At 38.2% G+C, this 23499-nt stretch overlaps 1 protein-coding gene and 1 pseudogene across 3 annotated transcripts in view; one reads left to right on the top strand and one right to left on the bottom strand.

The window, feature by feature from the left end:
- The window catches only part of FNDC3A (fibronectin type III domain containing 3A), a 218972-nt gene that overhangs the window by 52221 nt on the left and 143252 nt on the right, over positions 1–23499 (top strand). The gene's annotated exons all lie outside the window — the stretch shown is intronic.
- On the bottom strand, positions 10325–21450 carry LOC117063630 (annotated as a pseudogene).

Raw genomic sequence — 23499 nt, 5'->3', positions numbered from 1 at the left:
TATAATTTATATTAAATCTTTTGTATTTGTCTGTCAAGGAGTAAGGTCATATTACTGTTTTTTAATGTAGGCGCTGATTAATAGAGTATAAGAGCTACAGATTTAGCAGTTTTAGGGTAAACTTAAAACTATTAACCTTTTACCACAGAATAATTTTATTAAATCAATAGTTATAGATTAATTTTGAAAAAATTCTGTGATTTAAATGAAAAAAATTGTAAAAATCACTTTGTAGTTAAAATTGTCAGGACACTAATACTTTAAATATGTAAATTATTTATAAATTAAGTTATTTTAGCTTATAGATTACATTTATTGCTAAAATAATTATAGCATATTACCATGAAGTTAAAATTTGTGGAGTCTTTAAAATGCTGTTTTTTAGTATATTTAGAATTTTTACAATTTGAGTATAGAATTTCAGAGTTTATGAATTTATTGAGAATGATCAGTCCAGCTGCACTCCTTGTGAAATTATGAATGTGGAAATTTTTAGAAGCTGTCTTACGAAGAAAGCTATTACATACTGCTGTAAGACACCTGAAACATAACTTTTACAGACACTGATTATTCACCTTTGAAGAATGTTCTAAGTAATTATATTTTAGTTAATTTGTTAATATGGTTGAAATGACTGTTTCATACAGGTGCACACACTTGCCATTTGGGTAATTTGTTACAGAGTTTGAAATAACTTAACAGTATTTGTTACCCATATAACTTTCATCACAAAACTTCTGAAACTTAGAATTACTTCAATAACTTATTTTGACGCGATCCTGTTATGTTGTGAGATACTAATTGTTTTAATTCTAAATTGCATTATGAAAACCTGTGTTTTTGAGTTTTAATGAGCATAATGAATTGCTTTTGATATATTGATGCCGTTTATGTAAGAAAACTTACTCTTCTGTGAAGAGACTATTAGCATTTAAGAGAAAACTTACTTTATTAAGACAAGGCAGAAATTTTATTAAACAAATAAGTTAGTTTATGTTCAAATGCAGGCAGTTTATACTGGAAGCGTTACATGTTAAGGGGGTACATGTTATTGCTCAAATATAAGCTATGTGAACAGTGAATTCATATTTTAAACTCAATCCTAAAATGAACAAAGTAAATGAGCACGAAAGTGCTTTGTTAACAATAAAGTAAAACACAACTTTAAGCTGTGATACTGTAATTATCCCCTTTGGTAATCTTGATACCCTGGACTTATTTTGAATATCAGTTTTTAAAGAGTGGTAGAATGGTTAAAAAACATGCAAACCCAAATGACACCTGAAAATTGGAATCGATGCTGATATTCTAATTACTGTAAAATCTTTGTATTTTTTTCTTTAAAATAATTTTAAGTGGAAACATTTTAAGTCTGACTTTTTAATAGAACTGGCTTTAGAAAGAAAGATTTATTGCCAACCCACACATGTATATATGTTCAATGAGATACATGGCACCCATGTGCAGGTAATGACACTTTTTAGTAGGATTTGTAAGAGAATGAAGAACAGATCTACTTACAAGCCATTCTGAAATAAATGAGAACACAGATCCTTAGTTGCATATGTATACACTGTATGTACATATATGCAGACATTGTCTGTAAATGTGTATATATGGGATAATACCTCATTATATTTTAAGAATCTCCCGTATGTCAGGCAGTATGTTGACATACAGAATATACAGAATTTCCCTTTGTAGAAAAGTCACTAAAGTTTACAGTTAAATTAAAAGCTGCACACCTATTAAGTTATAGAGTAGAATTTGAATGTAGAATAGTCTAACTCAAAATTGATTTATCTTTTCTGTCAAAATGACTTTATTTCTGTGGAAACAAGTATGAAGACAAATGAGCCTAAACAGGAAAAAAAAATTTTCTAATTACCACATATTATACCCTGTATACTGTTTATTATTGTAATTGGCTGTAACTGTCTCCCTTACTGATTCATCCTTGTATCCCCAGCTCTTCAAAGAGTGCCTAACATATAGTAGTTGCCCATTAATTGTTTGCCATATAAATGAATTAAATGGGCAATTGGTTGACTCTTCTCAGTTGTTTGTCTGTATGCTGGTATCAAGCATATATTCTTACTTAGGTTGAGTTATTATCCATCATGGAACTAAAAATCCAAATTCAAATTCATTAGTTTGATAATATTCTTATCTTTTATTTGCAAATCTTAATTTCTATTTTGACTTCAGCTGAAATATGTTATATAAGCCTGTCAGTCTACAGGTTGACAAGATCTAGCCAAGTATAGATAAAACTTAATTCAAAGTTCATGTGATCAAGTTAATTTAATAGCACTTTAATGTATAAATAATTTAGACATATTTGTGAATTGACAGGATGTTCAAATGAAATGAATTTTCTAGCTTAACTTCTCAGGAAACTCAGATAATTAGTTCAAGTTTAGACATAGTGAGATGGAGGTACCTGCAGTTTATCAAGGTGAATAAATCCAGAAAGTAGTTGAAAATGGAATTTTAAAGCTCAGGGCATCCTGAGGTACATTGTCTAATACAGTAGCCATTAACCACATGTGGCTATTTAAACTACTAGAGTTAAATAAAATTGCAAATTCAGTTTCTCATCCCTACTAGTCACATTTCAAGTGCTCAATAGCCACATACAACTAGAGGCTATTATATCAGACAGCACAAATGCTATAGGACATTTCTGTCATCACAGAAAGTTCTGTCAGACAGCACGGGTGTTGAAGCTGGAGGAAAGGATTTAGGAGTCATTTGGAGATGGACAGCAGTTAATTCAGCAAACATTTATTCAACCTATGTTTTTGTAAATGTACTGTAGTCTCTGTAACTGCAAAAACAGATTGAGGTCTAAATGTACCACTTTAGTCTCTGTAAATGTAAAAATAGATTGAAGTCTTATGAAAGGCTTGTGTTGTAGTGGAGGTGACATCTTGTAAACAACTAAATACGATTTAGTGCTAAGTGTCATAATAGAAGGATGTACAGAGTGCTTTGAACCTTAGAATGGGAATAATATAACTTTGCTTTAGGATGTCAGAATCTTGAAGGATGAGTAGAGTTTTCTGAAGAAGAAATTCTATGTTCACAGTCATAGTGGTTGAGAAGCCCTGTTTAGGAAAATATTAGCAGAAATCAAGTCCGAACTAATTGTCATGCCGAAGAATAGTAAGTCAGTCACAGACCAGAAAATGAAGGTGAAGCTATTGACCATTAGAACACTACATTGAAAGGAGTAGAATAGATGGATATCTGGAAAGCTAAAGGATCAGCATAGGAAAATATGAAAAGTAAGGAGTATGCAGATCCTGGACCAGTTCAGGAGAACTCTCATAAGCATTGTGTTCTAGGTATATTCTCTTTCATGTGTGTCCACTTGGCTAGGCTAGAGGCAAGTCCTTAAATTGAAAGATCTATATTGATAAAAAATAATAATACTAAGAGCTACTCATACAGCACTTACAGTAACAGCTAATATGTGCATAGATAGTGCTTATTATATGCCAGTCACTGTCCTATGCACTTATTATATGTTAACTCATTTAATCATCACAAGAACCCCATGAATGCTGAAGTAATTTGAAGACTTTTAACCATGGGTTGGAGGAATGAAGGGTTTGGCTTAGCTAACTATTGCTAAATGTATGTTATTAACTATCATTCAAGGATACAAGACACAGAGGATTTTCTCCTTTATTATTGCTATCAACCACAGCAAACATAAAGGAACAGTTGGATAAGGAGGAAATAGAAGAATTAGGCATTCCAAATGTTTATGTGCTTTCTGTAACTTGGGGGTTGTTATACGCAGAATGGTCATGTTCCCCCTCACCCCCTGCCACAACCCAAAATTGGTATGTCGAAGTCCTCACCTTCAGTATCTTCAGTACCTCAGAATGTAACTGTATTTGGAGACAGAGTGAAAGGGGAGAGTTCCCTGGCCCCACCCCGCTCACAGGACATGCAACAGAGGTGTGCCTCTCTGTTCAGCCACTGAGAGCTCCAACCCCTTATGGGAGCGGGAGCTTGCAGATGGGCAGGTGCAGGAGCCAGAGCAAGCATGTTGGGCTCTGGCCCCACGGTAGTGTCTATGAGTGGGTGCCTGCAACTCCCAAAGCCCAAGTGGGTGTGCTACGGTGCACTCTTTTAGCTTTGCCGTCCACAGATGGCTTAGGTGCCTTCTTGGCACCCAGGTTCTTGTGCGGAGTCCAGGAAGAATAAGGACTTGAAGAGTGAATGTGGGGGCTTTATTGAGTGGTGGAAGTGGCTCTCAGCAGGATGGATGGGGAGGTGGAAGGGGACCGAGAGGGAAGATTATCTTCCCCTGGAGTTTGGCCGTCCAGCGGCCAAACTCTCTTCTCTGATTGTCCCCACTGAATTCTTGGTGTTCAGGTGCTCCTCCTCTGCCACGCTGTTCTGCTGTTTGTCTCCTCATCTTCTTCTGGAGCCTGGGGTTTGGGATTTATATGGGTACAGGATAAGGGGGTACGGTGGGTCAAAAGACAACTTTTTGGGCATGAAAGCAGGAATGCCTGTTCTCACTTAGGGCCACAGGTATCCAGGCTTGAGGGTGGGGCCTTTGCCAAGGAACTGCCCTCTTTTGCCCACTATTTCCCTGTCTCCTGTCCATATCATTTTCCCCCTCTAAAGAGAAGGTGAGCCCCAATCCAATATGCCTGACTTCCTTATAAGAACAGGAAATTAGGACATAGACACATACAGAGGGAAGACACAGGGAGAAGATGCCATCTACACGTCATGGAGAAAGACTGCAGAAGAAAACAATCTTGCCAACACCTTGCTCTGAGACTTCTAGCCCTCAAAATTGTGAGAAAATAAATTTCTGTGGTTCTTTTTTATGACAAACCTAGCAAATTAATACAGTAGCCCAGATAACTTTTTTGTAAATATTGGAAACGTGAATATATGTTTTTGAATTCTGGATTGATTTTCTTACTGTATCTACTAAATCCTTCACCAAGTTTTAGAAATGGAGATGTGAAGTGTTTACTTTGTTGTTCTCAGACCTAACAATGTTTGTGAAGAATGCAAATCGTACTGCTTTTGGGATGAGGCGAGAAAGTTAACTTATATCTATAAAACTGATACCATTCATAAACATTTTTCTTTAATTTTTTTTCTGTAATTTGGTTTTGTAGATTTTTTCCGCAAAAATATAGGTGAACAAGAAGTTGGGGGAAAATATAGATTCTTCACCCACCAGAGAGAGGGACCTGAATATATTTTGAAAAAGTCCCAGGATGATTCTAAGACATCATCCCTTCCATCTGGTGCACATCTTCTCATCTGATAGATTTTGGTGGTGCTGTGGGTCAGATGTAAGGTTGTTATTTTTCTTATTCTCTTTTGTATGTAAGAAACTTAGACTGACAGAAATTAAGCAAAATTGAAGTAGGGGACCAAGGAATTGTGTATTACCATTGGAATGTAAAATAATATTTTTCAAAGTTAGTAAGGTATAATTTATGCATAGGTGTAATCTTTTCTATAATACCAGTCTTTGAATAATACCAATAATTTTCTGTTAATTTATTTTTTAAAAATCTGAATTGTACTAAATGATACCTCAGACATCACTTAACTCTAACTTTTCCCAAGCTGTATGCTCTGTTTGGAGGTTCATATCAGGCTTGTTTGTCTCTGGTATCCATGCTCTCTTGTCCTTCCTCACTCCAGAGATATCTTTTACTGCTGTCCTGCTTTTTTGAAACTTAGTTTTCTCCCTCAAGTAAATAATTTTATATATGAACCTCGTAAATCTTATCTATCCTCTTCTGTAACTTCTCCAAGCCATTGTATCTTTTTTATTGTTTATTAAGAACTGTAGTGAGCATTAAATTTTAATCATATTTTTTCTATATTTTTGTAGTCTTAACTAACATATATACTGGGCATATTTATAACTTTAGTCAGTGACATTTTCATTATCATACTTTCTCTGTTTTTTTTGTTTTGTTTTTTATTTTTTATTTCTTATTTTTTTTCCTGAGATGGAGTTTCACTCTTTTTGCCCAGGCTGGAGTGCAATGGCACAATCTTGGCTCACTGCAACCTTTGCCTCCCAGATTCAAGTGATCCTCCTGCTTCAGCTTCCCGTGTAGCTGGGATTACAGGCATGCACCACCACACCCTGCTAATTTTGTAATTTTAGTAAAGACAGGGTTTCATCATGTTGGCCAGGCTGGTCTTGAACTCCTGACCTCAGGTGATTTGCCCACCTCGGCCTCCGGAAGTACTGGGATTACAGGCGTGAGCCACCGTGTTGGCCCTGTTATTTTTTAATGTAACAGTTTTGTGTACATATTTTCATTATCATCATAGGACACTTGTAAGTAACTTAAAAGTCTACATGACCTGGCAGTTATTTGCAGTCATGATAAATTCTTTTCTGCCCTTTGGTAGTAGCCACCTTACCAAAAACATGTTTTAAGCATATGTTTATCTGTTATTCAAGAAGTAATGTAATTATTAGTAGTACTGAATAATTAAATTCAGGAAACACTAAAAATGCTCACTAATTGTATACATCTCTGTTTAAGATGCTTAAAGTTGGACTGTTGGCATATATTCAGACAATAACTTTTATCAATTGCCTACTCACCCATTATTGACACTAATACTCAACCCAGACATTAGAAGTTCCCACCATTTGCACTTACCGATGGCAAAGGAGAACTCCTAGGTGTCACACCAGTAGAGCAGGGTCTTAAAAGTGCCAACAAATCTGTTGCTAGAAATGAAAGAAGTGAAAGAAACTGAAGAGAGAAACATATTGCAGAATTTTTACAAATGGTGTAATGAAACTGTCCAATCTGAACTCTGATTCTTTAAAATGGTTGGGAGTTGTAAGATCAGCAGTACATTTGAGATAAGTGCAAACTTAAAAGTATGGTTTTTTGTTTCTATGAAATTTAAAGATATTGAAGGATTTAGTTTTTAAAAGTCTAATAAAGTACTTTATAATCATTTTATGATAGTATATTTGCAAAATGTGCTCTATAATATACCCCTGTGCAAATAGAGACATCAATGATAAGAATAATAGAGTGATGGATAATTTACCAGGGTTCCTCACCTGTCACACTTCTAAGAGTTACTTGGTTTACAGGATTTTTGTAGTCATTTCATTTATGATTATGCTGGAAACAGTTTTTTTTGACATATTTTATCTCAGATAAAATAGCTAGTTAATTTGTAGTTCTCCTTTCACTCTTCTCTCTGCTCATCCTATTGTACTATTATAACAAGATTATGGAAAATGCCACTGCATTTGTGGCAGATGAATGTAAAATAGCACAGGAATCCAGAGAATTTGAAGATATATGAGTCCTGTGTTCTGGAGCTGGCCAAAAGTTTGATTATTTGCCAGAAAGCTGTGAGTGGGCTTAGCATTTAGACAGGGACCTTTATTCCAAAGTAGCCCTGGTTTAATATGGCATGTTGGCGACAGTACATACAACATACACATCTGTGTATGTTAATTTCTTCTCATCTCATATTTTCAATTTAGTCTTTTAATAATTCCCTAAAATAACTATTTCAGTTGGTATTACTCAGTGTCCTAACTTGAATCCTGTGACTGTTTCTCTGCCATACTGTGAAAGCAGTTAGTTTTGTCTGTTTTGTTTACTACTCTATCCCAGTTATCTAGCAAAAAACCTCACATTATAAGATCTTAGTAATTGATTGTTGAATGAATTAATCAGTTCCACACACTTCCTAGTCCTCACTCTGCAGTTGTTTATTCTTTGAACAAAAGTTTATTGGAAACCTATTATTGACTAGGCATGGTGGCTCATGCCTGTAATCCCAGCACTTTGGGAGGCCGAGACGGCGGATCACCTGAGGTCAGGAGTTTGAGACCAGCCTGGCCAACATGGCGAAACCGCATGTCTACTAAAACTACAAAAATTAGCCAGGCATGGTGGTGGGCATCTGTAATCCCAACTACTCGGGAGGCTAAGGCAGGAGATTTGCTTGAACCCAGGAGGCGGAGGTTGCGATGAGCCAAGGTCACGCCACTGCACCCCAGCCTGGGCAACAGAGCAAGACTCTGTCTCAAAAAAAAAAAAAAAAAGAAAGGAAAGAAAACCTATTATCAACCAGGCTCTGGGGTATGGAATTTTATAAGACAAGTTGAAGTGTTTGGTTTCATAGTGAGCTTTTATTCTAGTGGAGTGGAAACCACTCAATATAACACCAAATCATTGCACAAAATAATTTCAGATAGTGATAAGTACTAGATAAAAAATAAAATATATGTGAGGGGTATATATACCCTACAATTTGGTTGTCAGGGAGCATCTTTCTGAGGAGATGACATCTGAGATACGGGAGTAAAAAGGAGCCAGCCTTATGAAGATCTTGGGAGAAGAACCATAATTTTAATATTCCCCTAAATACAACTTATATGTTAATAGAAAGATATTTATAAAATCCATTGTAAAGCCATCGACTTGCATCAAATCCTCCAAGATTTGAGTATCTTCTTGGGGGGAAAAACCCCAGGCTTGAAAAGGTAAGTATTTTTTTTTTATTATTTTTTCTCCTGGTTATCTTTGATTACTCTTTGTTAGCTTGGTGACTCTGATTACTCTTAAAACTATTTTATCATCTTCCAGCATTTCTTTGTTTTCTGATTCGCTATTTCTGCTCATATTTTTGTTTCCTTCCTTTTATTTTCTTTGGATTAGCTATGCCTTTTCTCACTGAGTTGGACACTTAACATACTAATTTTCAGCTGGGTACAGTGGCTCACACCTGTAATGCCAGCACTTTGGGAGGCCAAGGTGAGAGGATCGCTAGAGCCCAGAAATTTAAGACCAGCCTAGGCAACATAGTGAGACCCTGTCACTACAAAAAATAGAAAAAATTAATGAGGTATGGTGCTGCATGCCTGTGGTCCCAGCCATGATACTTGGGTGGCTGAGGTGGGAGGATTGCTTGAGCCAGAGAAGTTGAGACTACAGTGAACCACAGTTGTGCCCCTGTACTCCAGCCTAGGCAACAGAGACCCTATCTCAAAAAAAATTAATTTTTGTTGTAAGTATTTAGAGGTCTGTATTTTTTGATAAATACAGTGTTGTCTGCATCCTAAGGTTTAACTGTAGAATGTTTTGGTTACAGTTCGTTTCTGTTCCTTTTCTATTATTCATTATAATTTCTTCTTTGACTTATGAATTATTGAAACTTTTACAGACATTTTATGTTTTTGCTTTTTGAGAGCCAGGGTCTCACTCTGTCACCCAGACTGGAATGCAGTGGTACAATCAAGGCTCACTGCAACCTTGACCTCCTGGACTCAAAGAATCCTCCCACCTCAGCCTCTCAAGTAGCTGGGACTATAAATGTGTGCCACCACACCCAGCCAATTTTTTTTTTAATGTTTTGTAGAGACAGGGTCTTACTGTGTTGCTTAGGCTAGTCCTGAACTCCTGGGCTCAAGGTATCCTCCCGCCTTGGCTCCCAAAGTGTTGGAATTACAAGTGTGAGTCACTGGACCCAGCCTGCAAACGTATTTTTAAGCTTTTAAAAAATTATTTTATTTTTAACTTATGTGTACATCGAAGAGATTTAATACTAATTTCTTTGAAATTTGTGAAACTTGATTTATGGTGTTTTATGTGGCCCATTCTTAAATTTTTTTTTGCTCCACTTCTTTATGTGCTTGAAATGAAAGTATGTATTTAAATTGTTAGGTGCGAGGTTCTTTCCAAGATCATTTAGGTCAAACTAATTGATAATGTTGTTCTGATATTCTGTATCCTTGATAATATTTTGTCTGCTTGTTCTGTTAGTCACAGAGATAAGTGTTAAAACAGCCTGTCATGATAGTGTGATTGGAATGTGATCCTTGTAATTTTTTAAATTCAATTTGATTTTCTCTTTTTTTAAGTAAGCAAAACTGGCCATTTTTTTCCTAAGTCTTAAGGTTTATTGATAATAATGATTGCCTTCTACAATGCTTTATAATTTATATTTACAACCCCCCATAAGCTTTTTGTATTCTGGATTATTCCTTCACATTTTCTGATATTTGGCATAATGATCAAGCACACTTCATATCCATTGACCCCTTTCCTTCAGCAACTCAAAATATTAAATAAATACTGTAGAAAAAATGAAGAGGTGACCTGAAGACTTGATCATCTACATATAGATGACAGAAGAGTCAGTTCTTTGTAATGAAATACTGTAAGAGTGAAGAATTAACAAATTGTTTGTAGTTTAACAGAAAAGCATAGTAACTCTTTTCAAAAACCACTGAATAAAAGTAAAATGAATCCTTTAAGTAGCATTCTAATTAGCAGACTGGTTTCCATATCCCATCATTCTCATAGTCTTCTGTTGTCGTGTCTTCTTCCATGTCTCCTTGGGATGAAAAGGGCTGAGGCTGTTGGCAGGTAGTTCATTGCCACTATTCTGACTCAAAGATACCAGGTTTTGGGTTCAGTGGTTTGAGTGAGTTCACCCAGAGCTTCCTCTACAAGCTGTCCTCGTTAAGCTGTGCCTCCTCTCTGCTGTCAGAGTCTATTATTCCATGCTCCCTGTCAAGTAGAGCTTCCATTTTCAATCTTCCAAAGTGTTGCTCCAGAGGGAGTTTTCCAGTTTCTTGGATAAAAGAAATCTGAGGCCAGGCATGGTGGCTCACGCCTGTAATCCTAACACTTTGGGAGGCCAAGGTGGGCGGATCACCAGGTCAGGGGTTTGAGACCAGCCTGACCAACATGGTGAAACCCTGTCTCTACTGAAAATACAAAACATTAGTCAGGTGTGGTGGCACGCACCTGTAGTCCCAACTACTTGGGAGTTTGAGGCAAGAGAATCACTTGAACCTGGCAGGCAGAGGTTGCAGTAAGCTGAGATCACGTCACTGCACTCCAGCCTGGGCAACAAAGTGAGACTCTGTCTCAAGGGAAAAAAAAAAAAAAAGAAATCTGACCTTGATTTCTCATTTGAATGGTTAACAGAACAAGATACAACGATAGCGAAGTTTGGAAGCATAAAGCTGGTAGGCAGAAGTCAGAAAAAGTGCTTTTGTTGCCAGGCCATTTTTTCAGTGCTTTTTAAGTGTCAGAAACTACTGGCGTTTGTGCAAGATTCAAAAACGTGATCCTTCTCCTTTGGCAGTTAGCAAATTCTCAAGATTTGTTGAAATGTATCACATCTTTCATAGCTATAGATTTACTACCCTGAGTAAAGAGCGTGTATTCTTCTCACAAATGAGAATATCTGCAAAACTCAGAAATTCACTGGCTCTCATAAGATTTTTCCTTTCCTTTCCCCTTTCCTTTCCCCTTTCCTTCCCCTCCCCTTCCCCTCCCCTTCCTCTCCCCTTCCTCTCCTCTTTCTTCTCCCCTTTCCTTTTTTTTTTAATGGAATCTCACTCTGTCACTCACGCTGGAACGCAGTGGTGCCATCTCGACTAACTGCAACCTCTGTCTCCCAGGTTCAAGCAATTCTCCTGCCTCAGCCCCCCGAGTAGCTGGGACTACAAGTGTGTGCCACCCTGGCCGGCTGATTTTTGTATTTTTAGTAGAGACGGAGTTTCATCATGTTGGTCTCAAACACCTGACCTCAAGGACCCGCCCGCCTCAGCCTCCCAAAGTGCTGGGATTGCAGGTGTTAGCCACCATACCCAGCCAAGATATCTACTTTCATTAAAAAAAAAATTCTGTGTAGTTTTGGTGAAGATATAAATTAAATAAATAACCCTCCTGGCATGTGTGACATTTCTACCTCTTCCTCAAATTGAACAAGTAACGTATCCTATACCATACTCTCTTAAATGAGAAGACAACAAAGGTGAGTCTAGTTCTGTTAAGGATGCTCTTCTACAATACAGTGTTTCCCAGAGCTCTGAAGAGAAACAGAGAAACAACTTTGCCACCAATAGCTTGGACCTCTTGATTTTCAAAAACCCTGTCAGGATGTTTTCTTTGTTTTGATTTTGACAGCACAGCATCTGATTTTAATGACAGTCCTTTTTTGTTGTTGTTGGTGGTGGTGGTGTCAAATAAATTGTTCTTTTCTTTTGAAGGAGAAAACTGGAGGCTGTTTCTTACACTTCAGATATCACCAGAACATCCTTGACAGAGCAATTCTAGAGAAGTTTTTGTCAGGGACAATACTTTTTCCTTTATTCTTATTACCATCTAAAGTCAGTATTAAGAAATTGTATGATAATTGTTGTTGCCACAGGGTTGAAGCTAATATTTGAGATAGAACACTCTTCTTGAATTACTCTGGGAAACAATAACCTTTGAGTATTTCCATTGAGACTGTCAGAAATTATAAATGTAAGAGGACATCGACCAATCTGCACATTCTTTCTTAGAGCTTCATGTAAAGTATCAGAATCTCAACAGAACTAATGATGTAAATCTTCAACCAAAATTATGTTCTTATCAGTCCTCAGATCATCTCCAAGCATATATAACTTGCGATACTTTGTTGCCCTTAGTAACAACTCTTTGTAAACTGAGATCTAAGACTGATAGGGAAATATAAGGCAGCTTGATTCAGGATTAAACATCTTGAAACAATCTTTTTGGAAGTCTGTTACAACTGGATTAATCCACTCTTGTTCTTGAATACCATGCTTCTTTGATAGTATTTTTATAGTAATGCTTTCTACATCTAAGAGGACTTGTTATGAATAAGATAGATATACCCTGTTTGGGTTGCCTTTCTAAGACGAACTTTCATCCAGGTTTCAACTTCAGTTATCTTATGCACATCAAGTTCATGCAGAGTTTCTGGTTTATATTTATCCACCCATAATTCATTTTCAGACAGATATTCTTTTAAATTTTTTAGAGCATAAATCTGTTCTAAGGAAGATAACTTTTTTTTCTATGTGGAAATCTGTTACTTTCTAACATTTTTTTCTTGTATGACATGAGTGATTCACACCTAATGTGTAGTAATAGTGTTCTCTCTGTTCTCTGAAAAATCATCACATGATGAGTCTACCCAGTCTTCCGCCTTTATGGAATGTAAACCAAAAAGTATCTAAGGCAAGTCTCTTTTTAAACAATTAAGAAAAATGTTTTCATTTCAATAGGTTTTTGGGAAACAGTTGGTGTTTGATTACCTGAATACATTCTTTAATGGTAATTTCTAAGCTTTTGGTGCACCCATCACCCGAGCAGTATACATTGTACCCAATGTGTAGTCTTTTATCCCTCACCTCCCCCCACACGTTCCTCTGAGTCCCCAAAATCCAATGTATCACTCTTATGCCTTAAACTGAACATGCATTTGGTTTTCCATTCCTGAGCTACTTCACTTAGAATAATCATCTCCAGTTCCATCCAGGTTGCTGCAAGTGCCATTATTTTATTTTTTTAATGCCTGAGTAGTATTCCATAGTGGATACATACCACATTTTCTTTATTCATCATTGATTGATGAACATTTGGGCTGGTTACATATTTTTGCAACTGCAAATTGTGCTGCTATAAACATGCACATGCAGTTACCTTTTTCGTACAATGACTTCCTTTCCGCTGGGTAGATACCTAGTAGTGGAATTGCTAGATCAAACAGCGGATTTCCTTTTAGTTCTTTAAGGAATCTCCATGCTGTTTTCCATGCCATAGTGGTTATACTAGTTTACATTCCCACCAACAGTGAAAAGCATCTATTATTTTTTGATTTTTTTGTTATAGCCATTCTTGCAGGAGTCGCACTGTGGTTTTGATTTGCATTTCTCTGATCATTAGTGATGTTGAGCATTTTTCTGTAGGCTTGTCGGCCATTTGTGTGTCTTCGAGTATTGTCTGTTCATGTCCTTAGCCCACTTTTTGATGGGATTGTTTGTTTTTTTCTTGCTGATTTGAGTTCTTTGTAGATTCTGGATATTAGTCCTTTGTCATATGTATAGATTGTGAAGATTTTCTCCCACTCTGTGGGTTGTCTGCTAACTCTGAATTATTTCTTTTGCCGTGCTAAAGCTTTTTAGTTTAATTAAGTCCCATCTATTAACCTTTGTTTTTGTTGCGTTTGCTTTTGGATGCTTGGTCATGAAGTCTTTGCTTAAGCCAATGTCTAAAAGGGTTTTTTCTCAGTGTTATCTGCTAGAATTTTTAGTGTTTCAAGTCTTAGATTTAAGACTTTAATTTATCTTGAACTGATTTCTGTATAAAGTGAGAGATGAGGATCCAGTTCCATTCTTCTACTTGTGGCTTGCCAGTTATCCCAACACCATTTGTTGAATAGGATGTCATTTCCCCACTTTATGTTTTTGTTTGCTTTGTTGAAGATCAGTTGACTGTAAGTATTTGGCTTTATTTCTGGGTTTTCTGTTCTACTCCAGTGATCTGTGTGCCTATTTTTATACCAGTACCATGTTGTTTTAGTGACCTTATAGTATAGTTTGAAATCGGGTAATGTAATGTTTCCAGATTTGTTCTTTTTCCATAGTCTTGCTTTGGCTATGCAGGCTCTCTTTTGGTTCCGTATGGATTTTAGGATTTTTTTTTAAGTTCTGTGAAGAATGATGGTGGTATTTTGATGGGAATTGCATTGAATTTGTAGATTGCTATTGGCTGTATGGTCATTTTACAATATTAATTCTACCCAATATTCTGTATAGTAATATTAATTCATGAGCATGGGATGTGTTTCTGTTTGTGTCATCTGTGATTTCTTTCAGCAGCATTTTATCCTTTTCTTGTAGAGGTCTTTCACCTCCTTGGTTAGGTATACTCCTGAGTGTTTTATATTTTTGCAGCTATTATGAAAGAAGTTGAGTTCTTGATTTGATTCTCTGCTTGATTGCTGTTGGTGTATAGCAGACCTACTGATTTGTGTATATTAATTTTGTATCCTGAAATTTTGCTGAATTCACCTACCAGTTCTAGGAGCTTTTTGGATGAGTCTTTAGGGTTTTCTAGGTGTATGGTCATATCAGCAGCAAACAACAACAGTCTGACTTCCTCTTCACCAATTTGGATGCCCTTTATTTCTTTCTCTTGTCTGATTGCTCTGGCTAGGACTTCCAGTACTATGTTGAATAGAAGTGGTAAAAGTGGGTGTTCTTGTCTCGTTCCAGTTCTCAGGGGGAGTGCGTTCAACTTTTTCCTGTTCAGTATAATGTTAGCTGTGGGTTGGTCATAGATGGCTTTTATTACCTTAAGGTATGTCCCTTCTATGCTGATTGTGCTGTCTTAATCATAAAGGGATGCTGGATTTTGTCAAATGCTTTTTTCACATCTATTGAGATAATCGTGATTTTTGTTTTTATTTTTGTTTATGTGGTGTGTCACATTTATTGACTTATGTATGTTAAACCATCCCTGCATCCCTGGTATGACAACCATGGTGGATTATCTTTTTAATATGATGTTGGATTCGGTGGTTAGCTAGTATTTTGTTGAGGATTTTTGCCTCTGTGTTCATCAGGGATATTGGTCTGTAGTTTTCTTTTTTTGTTTTGTCCTTCCCTGGTTTTGATATTAGGGTGATACTGGCTGCATAGAATGATTTCAGGAGGATTCCCTCTTTCTCTTTCTTTTGGAATAGTGTCAATAGTATTGGTACCAATTCTTCTTTGAATGTCTGATAGAATTCAGCTGTGAATCCATCTGGTCCTGGCCTTTTTTGTTGTTGTTTGCAGTTTTTTTCATTACCATTTCAGCCTCTCTGCCTGTTATTGGTCCGTTCAGAGATTCTTCATCTTCCTGGTTTATTCTAGGAGGCTGTATATTTCCAGGAATTTATCCATCTCCTCTAGGTTTTCTAATTTATACACGTAAAGGTGTTCATAGTAGCCTTGAATAATCTTTTGTATGTCTGTGATATCAGTAGTAATAGCTCCGTTGTGTTTCTAGTTGAGCTTATTTGGATCTTCTCTCTTCTCTTCTTTTCTCTGTCTTTTTTTTTTTTTTTTTCAGATGGAGTCTTGCTCTGTTGCTCAGGTTGTAGTGCAGTGGCGGGATCTCAGCTCACTGCATCCTCTGCCTCCCAGGTTCAAGCGATTCACCTGCCTTGGTCTCCTGAGTAGCTGAGTTTATAGGCATGTGCCACTCTGCCTGGCTAATTTTTGTATTTTTAGTAGAGAGAAGGTTTCACCATGTTGGCCAGGCTGGTCGTGATCCGCCCGTCTTGGCCTCCCAAAGGGTGAGATTAAAGGCGTGAGCCACCACAATCAGCCTTCTCTCTTCTTTTCTTGGTTAATCTCGCTAATGGTCTGTCACTTTTATTTATCTTTTCAAAGAACCAGCTTTTTGTTTCATTTATGTTTTGTAGTTTTTTGTTTGTTTCCATTTCATTTAGTTCCACTCTGATGTTTGGTATTTCTTTTCTTCTGCTGAGTTTGGGTCTGAATTGTTCTTGTTTTTCCAGTTCCATGAGGTGTGAACTTACTTAGATTGTCTATTTGTGCTCTTTCAGACATTTTGATGTAGACATTTAATATGATGAACTTTCCTCTTAGTGTCGCTTTTGCTGTATCCCAGAGGTTTTGATAGGTTGTGTCACTATTATCGTTCAGTTCAAAGAAGTTTTTAATTTCTATCTTGATTTCATTTTTGACCCAGTGATCACTCAGGAGCAGGTTATTTAATTTCTATGTATTTGCACTGTTTTGAGTATTCCTTTTGGAGTTGATTTCCAGTTTTATTCCACTGTGGTCTGAGAGAATACTTGGTATATTTCAATTTTCTTAAATTTACTGAAAGTTGTTTTGTGGTCTATCATATGGTCCATCTTGAAGAATGTTCCATGTGCTGATGAATAGAGTATATATTCTGCAGTTGCTGGGTAGAATATTCTGTAAATATCTGTTAAGTCCATCTGTTGTAGGGTATAATTTAAGTCCATTGTTTCTTTGTTGACTTTCTGTCTTGATGATCTGTCTAATGCTGTCAGTGGAGTATTAAAGTTCACCACTATTATTGTGTTGCTGTCTATCTCATTTCTTAGGTCTAGTAGTAATTGTTTTATAAATGTGGGGGCTCCAGTGTTAGGTGCATATATATTTAGAATTGTGATGTTTTCCTTTTGGAGTAGTCCTTTTATCATTATATAGTGTCTCTCTTTGTCTTTTTTAACTGCTGTTGAAGTTTGTTTTGTTTGATACAAGGATAGCTGCTACAACTCCTACTTTTGGTGTACATTTGCATGGAATGTCTTTTTCCACACCTTTACCTTAAGTTTGTGTTAGTCCTTATATGTTAGGTGAGTCTCCTAAAGACAGCAGAAACTTGGTTGGTGAATTCTTATCTATTCTGCTATTCTGTATCTTTAAAGTGGAGCATTTAGGCCATTTACATTCAATGACAGTATTGAGATGTGAGATACTGTTTTATTCGTTGTGCTATTTGTTGCCTGAATATCTTGTGTGTTTTTTTTGTTTTTGTTTTTTTCATTATGTTATCGTTATTTTTATGTAGGGTCCTGTGAAACTTATGCTTTAAGGAGATTCTATTTTGGTGTATTTTGAGGATTTGTTTCAAGATTTAGAGTTCCTTTTAGCAGTTCTTGTAGTGCTGACTTGGTAGTGAATGAATTCTCGCAGCATTTGTTTGTCTGGAAAAGACTGTCTTTCCTTCATTTCTTGGCTGCTAATTGTTTTGTTTAAGGAGGCTAAAACAGGACCTCAGTCCCTTGTAGCTTGTAGGATTTCTGCTGAGAAATCTGCTATTAATCTGATAGGTTTTCCTTTTATAGGTTACCTGATGCTTTTGCCTCACAGCTCTTAAGGTTCTTTCCTTTGTCTTGGCGTTAGATAACTTGATGACTATATGCTTAGATGATAATCTTTTTGTGATGAATTTCCCAGGTGCTCTTTGTGCTTCTTGTATTTGGTTGTCTAGATCTCTAGCAAGGCTGGAGAAGTTTTTCTTGACTATCTGCACAAATACGTTTTCTAAACTTTTATGTTTCTCTTTTTCCTTGAGAACACCAATTATTCTTAGCTTTGTATGTTTAACATAGTCCCAAACTTCTTGGAGGCTTTGTTCATTTTTTTTTTTTTTTTTGGAGACGGAGTCTCGCTCTGTCACCCAGGCTGGAGTGCAGTGGCCAGATCTCAGCTCACTGCAAGCTCCACCTCCCGGGTTCATGCCATTCTCCTGCCTCAGCCTCCCGAGTAGCTGGGAATACAGGCGCCCACCACCTCGCCCCGCTAGTTTTTTTGTATTTTTTAGTAGAGATGGGGTTTCACCATGTTAGCCAGGATGGTCTCGATCTCCTGACCTCGTGATCCGCCCGTCTCGGCCTCTGTTCATATTTTTAAATTCTTTTTTCTTTGTCTTTGATGGATTGGGTTAATTCAAAAGCCTTCTCTTCAGGCTCTGAAGTTCTTTTTTCTGCTTGTTTGATTCTATTGCTGAGACTTTCCAGGTGCATTTTGCATTTCTCTGACTGTGTCCTTGATTTCCAGAAGTTTTTATTGTTTTTTTATTGCTATGTATGCTATCTATTTCACTGAAGAATTTTTCTTTCATATCCTGTATCATGTTTTTGATTTCTTTAAGTTGGACTTCACCCTTCTCTGGTGCCTGCTTGATTAGCTTAATAATCTACCTTCTGAATTCTTTTTCTGGCAATTCAGAGATTTTGTCTTGGTTTGCACCCATTGCTGGTGAGCTGGTATGATCTTTTGGGGTACTAAAGAATCTTGTTTTGTCATATTACCAGAATTGTTTTTCTGGATCCTTCCCATTTGGGTAGACTGTGTTAAGAGGAAAGATCTGGGATTGAAGGGTTGCTGTTCAGATTCTTTTGTCCCATGGGGTGCTCCCTTTGATGTGGTATTCTCCCCGTTCTCTTAGGAATGGGGCTTCCTGAGAGCTGAACTTTTGTTTTTGATCTTCTGGGTCTAGCCACTCAGTGGAGGTACTGGGCTCCAGACTGGTACTGGGGAGTGTCTGCAAAGAGTCCTATGATATGATCCATCTTCAAGTCTGGCAGTCGTGGATATCAGCACCTGCTCCAGTGGAGGTAACAGGGGAGTAAAGTGGACTCTGTGAAGGTCTTTGGTTGTGTTTTTGTTTAGTATGCTAGTTTTTTGTTGGTTAGCCTACAGCCAGGAAGTGGCACTTTCAAGAGTGCATCAGCTGTGATCCTACAGGGAGGATGCAGACTTGCCCTAGGGACACCTGGTTAAGTATTCAGGTTTCTCAGGTGGTGGGCAGGGCCGTAGAGCTCCCAAGAGATTACTACCATTGTCTTCAGCTATGAGGGCAGGTGGAGAAAGACCACCAGGTGGGAGCAGGGATAGGCATGTCTGAGCTCAGCCTCTCCTTGGGCAGGGCTTGTTGTGGCTGCTGTGGGGGATGAGGGTGTGGTTCCCAGTCCAATGAAGTTATATTCCCAGGGGGTTTACGGACACCTCTACTGAGTCATACAGGTCACCAGGGAAGTCGGGGAAAGCTGGCACTCACAGGCCTCACCCTGCTCCCACTCGGCCACAGTCCTGAAGGCCAGTCTCACTCCAGCTGTAACCCCCCAACCTCACCGAGTCTATTTCCAGGCAGCTAGTGACTAGGGCTGAGTACTTGCCCCAGATCATGAGCCTCCCCATTCAGAAAGCAAGCAGACTCACAGTTCTTCGGCATCTTGGGGAGCCTGCAGTGGTGACACAGTTCCTTAGAGGGTCTGTGGATTCTCTCAGCTTTCTTAGTATGTTCCTGTGGTAGTTGTTGGAGCAAAAGTTTACGACATGAGTCTCCACATACTGTTCTGTCTGAGTGGGAGCTGCAAGCTAGTTCTGCCTCCTATCTGCCATCATAATCCTGAGACAGGTCTCAAGCAGTTTAGAAATTTATTTCATTAGGGTTACAGATCATGACTCATGACAGCCTCGGGATGTCCTGTGAACATGTGCCCAAGGTTGTTTGGTTGTAGCATGGTTTTCTATGTTTTAGGGAGACATAAGACATTAGTCAGTACATGTGAGGCATACAATGGTTTGGTCTGGAAAGGGGGAATACCTCAAGGGGTGTTGGGGGGTGGCTTATAGGTCATAGGTGGATTCAGCTATTTTCTTACTGGTTGAAGGAGCTATTGTAAGACCTGGAATCAGTTGGCCAGGCGCGGTGGCTCAAGCCTGTAATCCCAGCACTTTGGGAGGCCGAGGCGGGCGGATCACGAGGTCAGGAGATCGAGACCATCCTGGCTAACATGGTGAAACCCCGTCTCTACTAAAAAATACAAAAAACTAGCCAGGCGACGTGGCAGGCGCCTATAGTCCCAGCTACTCGGGAGGCTGAGGCAGGAGAATGGCGTGAACCCGGGAGGCGGAGCTTGCAGTGAGCTGAGATCCGGCCACTGCACTCCAGCCCGGGCCACAGAGCGAGACTCCGTCTCAAAAAAAAAAAAAAAAAAAAAAAAAAAAAAAGACCTGGAATCAATAGAAAGAAGCATCTAGATTAAGGGGTTGTGGAGACCAACGTTCTTATTATATAGATGCCATCTCATATGTGGCCACCCCGAGGCAGTAGATGGCAAATATTCCCTATTCAGACCCTTAATAGGTGCTAGACCCTCAGCCAGTCTTTTCAGAATCAGAAAAAGTCCTGGAAGGGGAAGAAGATTCTCTGGAATGTAAATTTCCCCCACAACAGACAGCTTTGTAGGGCCATTGCAAAATATGTCAGAGAAATATATTTTGAGGTAAAATACTTTGGTTTCTTTCAGGGCTCTGCTATCTGTCATGTGATGCTATACTTGAGTCAGGTTGGAATTTGGTATCTTATTTCTGCAAAGAGTCTGTTCTGTCAGTCTTAGGATCTCTTATTTTAATGTTAATGTTGGTCAGTTGTGTGCCTGAACTCCAAAGGGAGGAGAGTATAATGAGGCATGTCTAACCACTCCTTTCCCGTCACAGTCTGAACTGGTTTTTCAGGTTCAGTTGGGTCCCTTTGGCCTAAAAGAGGGTCCTTAGTCAGGTAGGGCACTTAGAATTTTATTTTTAGTTAACAGAAAGATGCCTTTGGTCTAAGAAAGTTTTGACATTATAAACTTGAATAGTTCATCTGTAGTGTCCAACCTGTAGTATATTAAAATATAATTCGTTTCCATTAAAAAGAATGTAATGGTTGATACCAGGTTCCTGAAAGGAGACATCAGAGGTAGAAGATACATTCAGGACCATTCCTATTAGACCCACTCCCACCCCACACATTGCACAGAGGATATTAAACTTAAACTTCATTCAACATAATCTTGTAATCAGTATTGAACCTTACTGAGCATACATGTCCCTGCTCCAGGCTGTGCCCAAACCACCGTGGGCACATGTTCTCATAGTGCATGTTTCTGCACTCTCACCTTTCTCATCCCCAGATGGGATGGGCAGGCTGGCAGGAAGAACAGGAAGAACCCAGGAAGACATGAAGGCAGAGATGGACTCACATCTCTATGACATGCATACAACATAGCCATGGTCAAGGTGGCCTTATTCTCCCAGAGCGGCATCCCCTCGTGGGCAGAGAGGAGCTCAAGCCCTGCTTCAGGTAGAAGGGCAGTTGCCTGGCCCTACCCAGGATCAATGCTGAGCCCCTCGGAGGTCCTGCTTCCCAGGGACCCTGTTTATATATTATATTTATATTAGGATTTATTTCTAACTTCATTTTTTTTTTCTAATCACTCTACTTTTTTATCTTTTTCTAGTTCATTTGTGGTGAGGGTCTTTTAGTGCTAAACTCTTAATTTTTACCTGAGATATCTTTATTTCATTTTCTTTTTGAATTACAGTTTAGAAATAGGATTTCTAGGTTGATAGTTGTTTTCTTAAAACTCTGCATATATTAATACATTGTATTTCACTGTGGCAGTTGAGAAATTTGCTCTTCTTTTTTTCTTCTGTTTTAGAGACAGGGTCTCACTCTGTTGCCCAGGCTGAGGTGCAGTGGCACGATCATGGCTCACTTCAGCCTTGGCCTCCTGGGCTCAAGGAATCCTCTTGCCTCAGCCTCCCAAGTAGCTGGGAATACAAGCATGTACCACTACACCCAGCTAGTTTTATTTCTTTGTAGAGATGGGGTCTTGCTATGTTGCCCAGTAGAAACCAAAAATAAAACCCTAAGGCCCCCCCCAACCATCTGAATAGATCCCCCGTCTTGGCCAGGGCACTCCAAAGTTAACCTGCAAAACTGATTCAGGGCATGACAGGAAGGGAGGGTAGGACATGCCTTATTATACACCTCCTCCCTTTTGGAATTTAGGGGAAGCTGACCAGCATTTAACATCAAAACAGACCTTAATTTTGATAAGAAACATTTATAATCTATACTCTCTGAAGCCTGCTACCTGACTTCATCTGCATAATAAAATTTGGTCTTCACAACCCCTTATCATAACCCAGACATTCCTTTCTATTGATAATAACTCTTTCAACCAATTGCCAGTTAGAAAATTTTTAAATCTGTGTCTAACCTGGAAGCCCCCTGCCCCTTCAAGTTGTCCTGCCTTTCTGGATTGAACCAATGTATATCTTACATGTATTTGATTGATGTTTTATGTCTCCCTAAAATGTATAAAACTAGGCTGTGCCCCAACTACCTTGGACACATGTTCTCAGGATCTCCTGAGGGCTGTATCATGGGCCATTGGTCACTCATATTTGGCTCAGAATATATCTCCAAATATTTTACAGATACTGTTTAAATCACCCAACCTGTAGTATTTTGTTACGTCATCCCTAGCAAACTAGTTTAAGTGTCTGCTGACTTTTCAGGATTCATCTTTTAGTATATTGTCTATGGCTTTACTCTTTTCCTCAGGCTAGTATTTATTTCACACCATTCAGATTAACAGTCTTCTAATTGGTAACTTTGCTTTTGAAATGGTTCAGTCTTCATTTTTTCAATACTGCTGTCAGAGCCATCTTTCAAAAATGAAATTTGTACCTAGCTTTCAGTTCCCAGTTTCTAAATTCTGCGCCCCATAACAGGACCAGAGGTGAGGTACAAAGTGAGCTTAGAACAATTTGTCATGTCAGAAAGTTGAAAAGCACTTACAAAATGATAGATACATGTCAGGACACAAGTACCTGTAGATGATTCCATGGGAAAAGAATAGTCTTCAAGAAATGATGATGCTAGGGCAACTGGATATCCACATACAAAAGAATGAAGTTGGGCCCCTACCTCACATCGTATACAAAAAAATTAACTGAAATGGATCAGCAACCTGAATATAAAAGCTGATACTGTAGAACTCTTAGAAGACAACATAGGGGTAAATCTTCATGACCTTGGATTTGACAGTGGATTCTTAAATATGACACTGAAAGCACAAGAAACAAAATTAGATAAATTGGACTTCATTGAAATTATAAATTTTTGTGCACCAAAGAACATTGTCAGAGATGTGAAAGACAGTCTGTAGAATGATAGAAACTGTTTTGTTTCTGTTGTTTGTTTGTTTTGAGATGGAGCTCTCGCTCTGTTGTTCAGGCTGGAGTGCAGTGGTGTGATCATGGCTCACTGCAACCTCTGCCTCCTGGGTCAAGTGATTCTTCTG

Source organism: Trachypithecus francoisi, unplaced genomic scaffold, assembly GCF_009764315.1.
Source record: "Trachypithecus francoisi isolate TF-2019V2 unplaced genomic scaffold, Tfra_2.0 Lachesis_group18, whole genome shotgun sequence".
Taxonomy (NCBI): Eukaryota; Metazoa; Chordata; class Mammalia; order Primates; family Cercopithecidae; genus Trachypithecus; species Trachypithecus francoisi.
The sequence above is the reverse complement of the archived record's forward strand: the minus strand, read 5'-3'. Positions and strand labels throughout refer to the sequence as shown.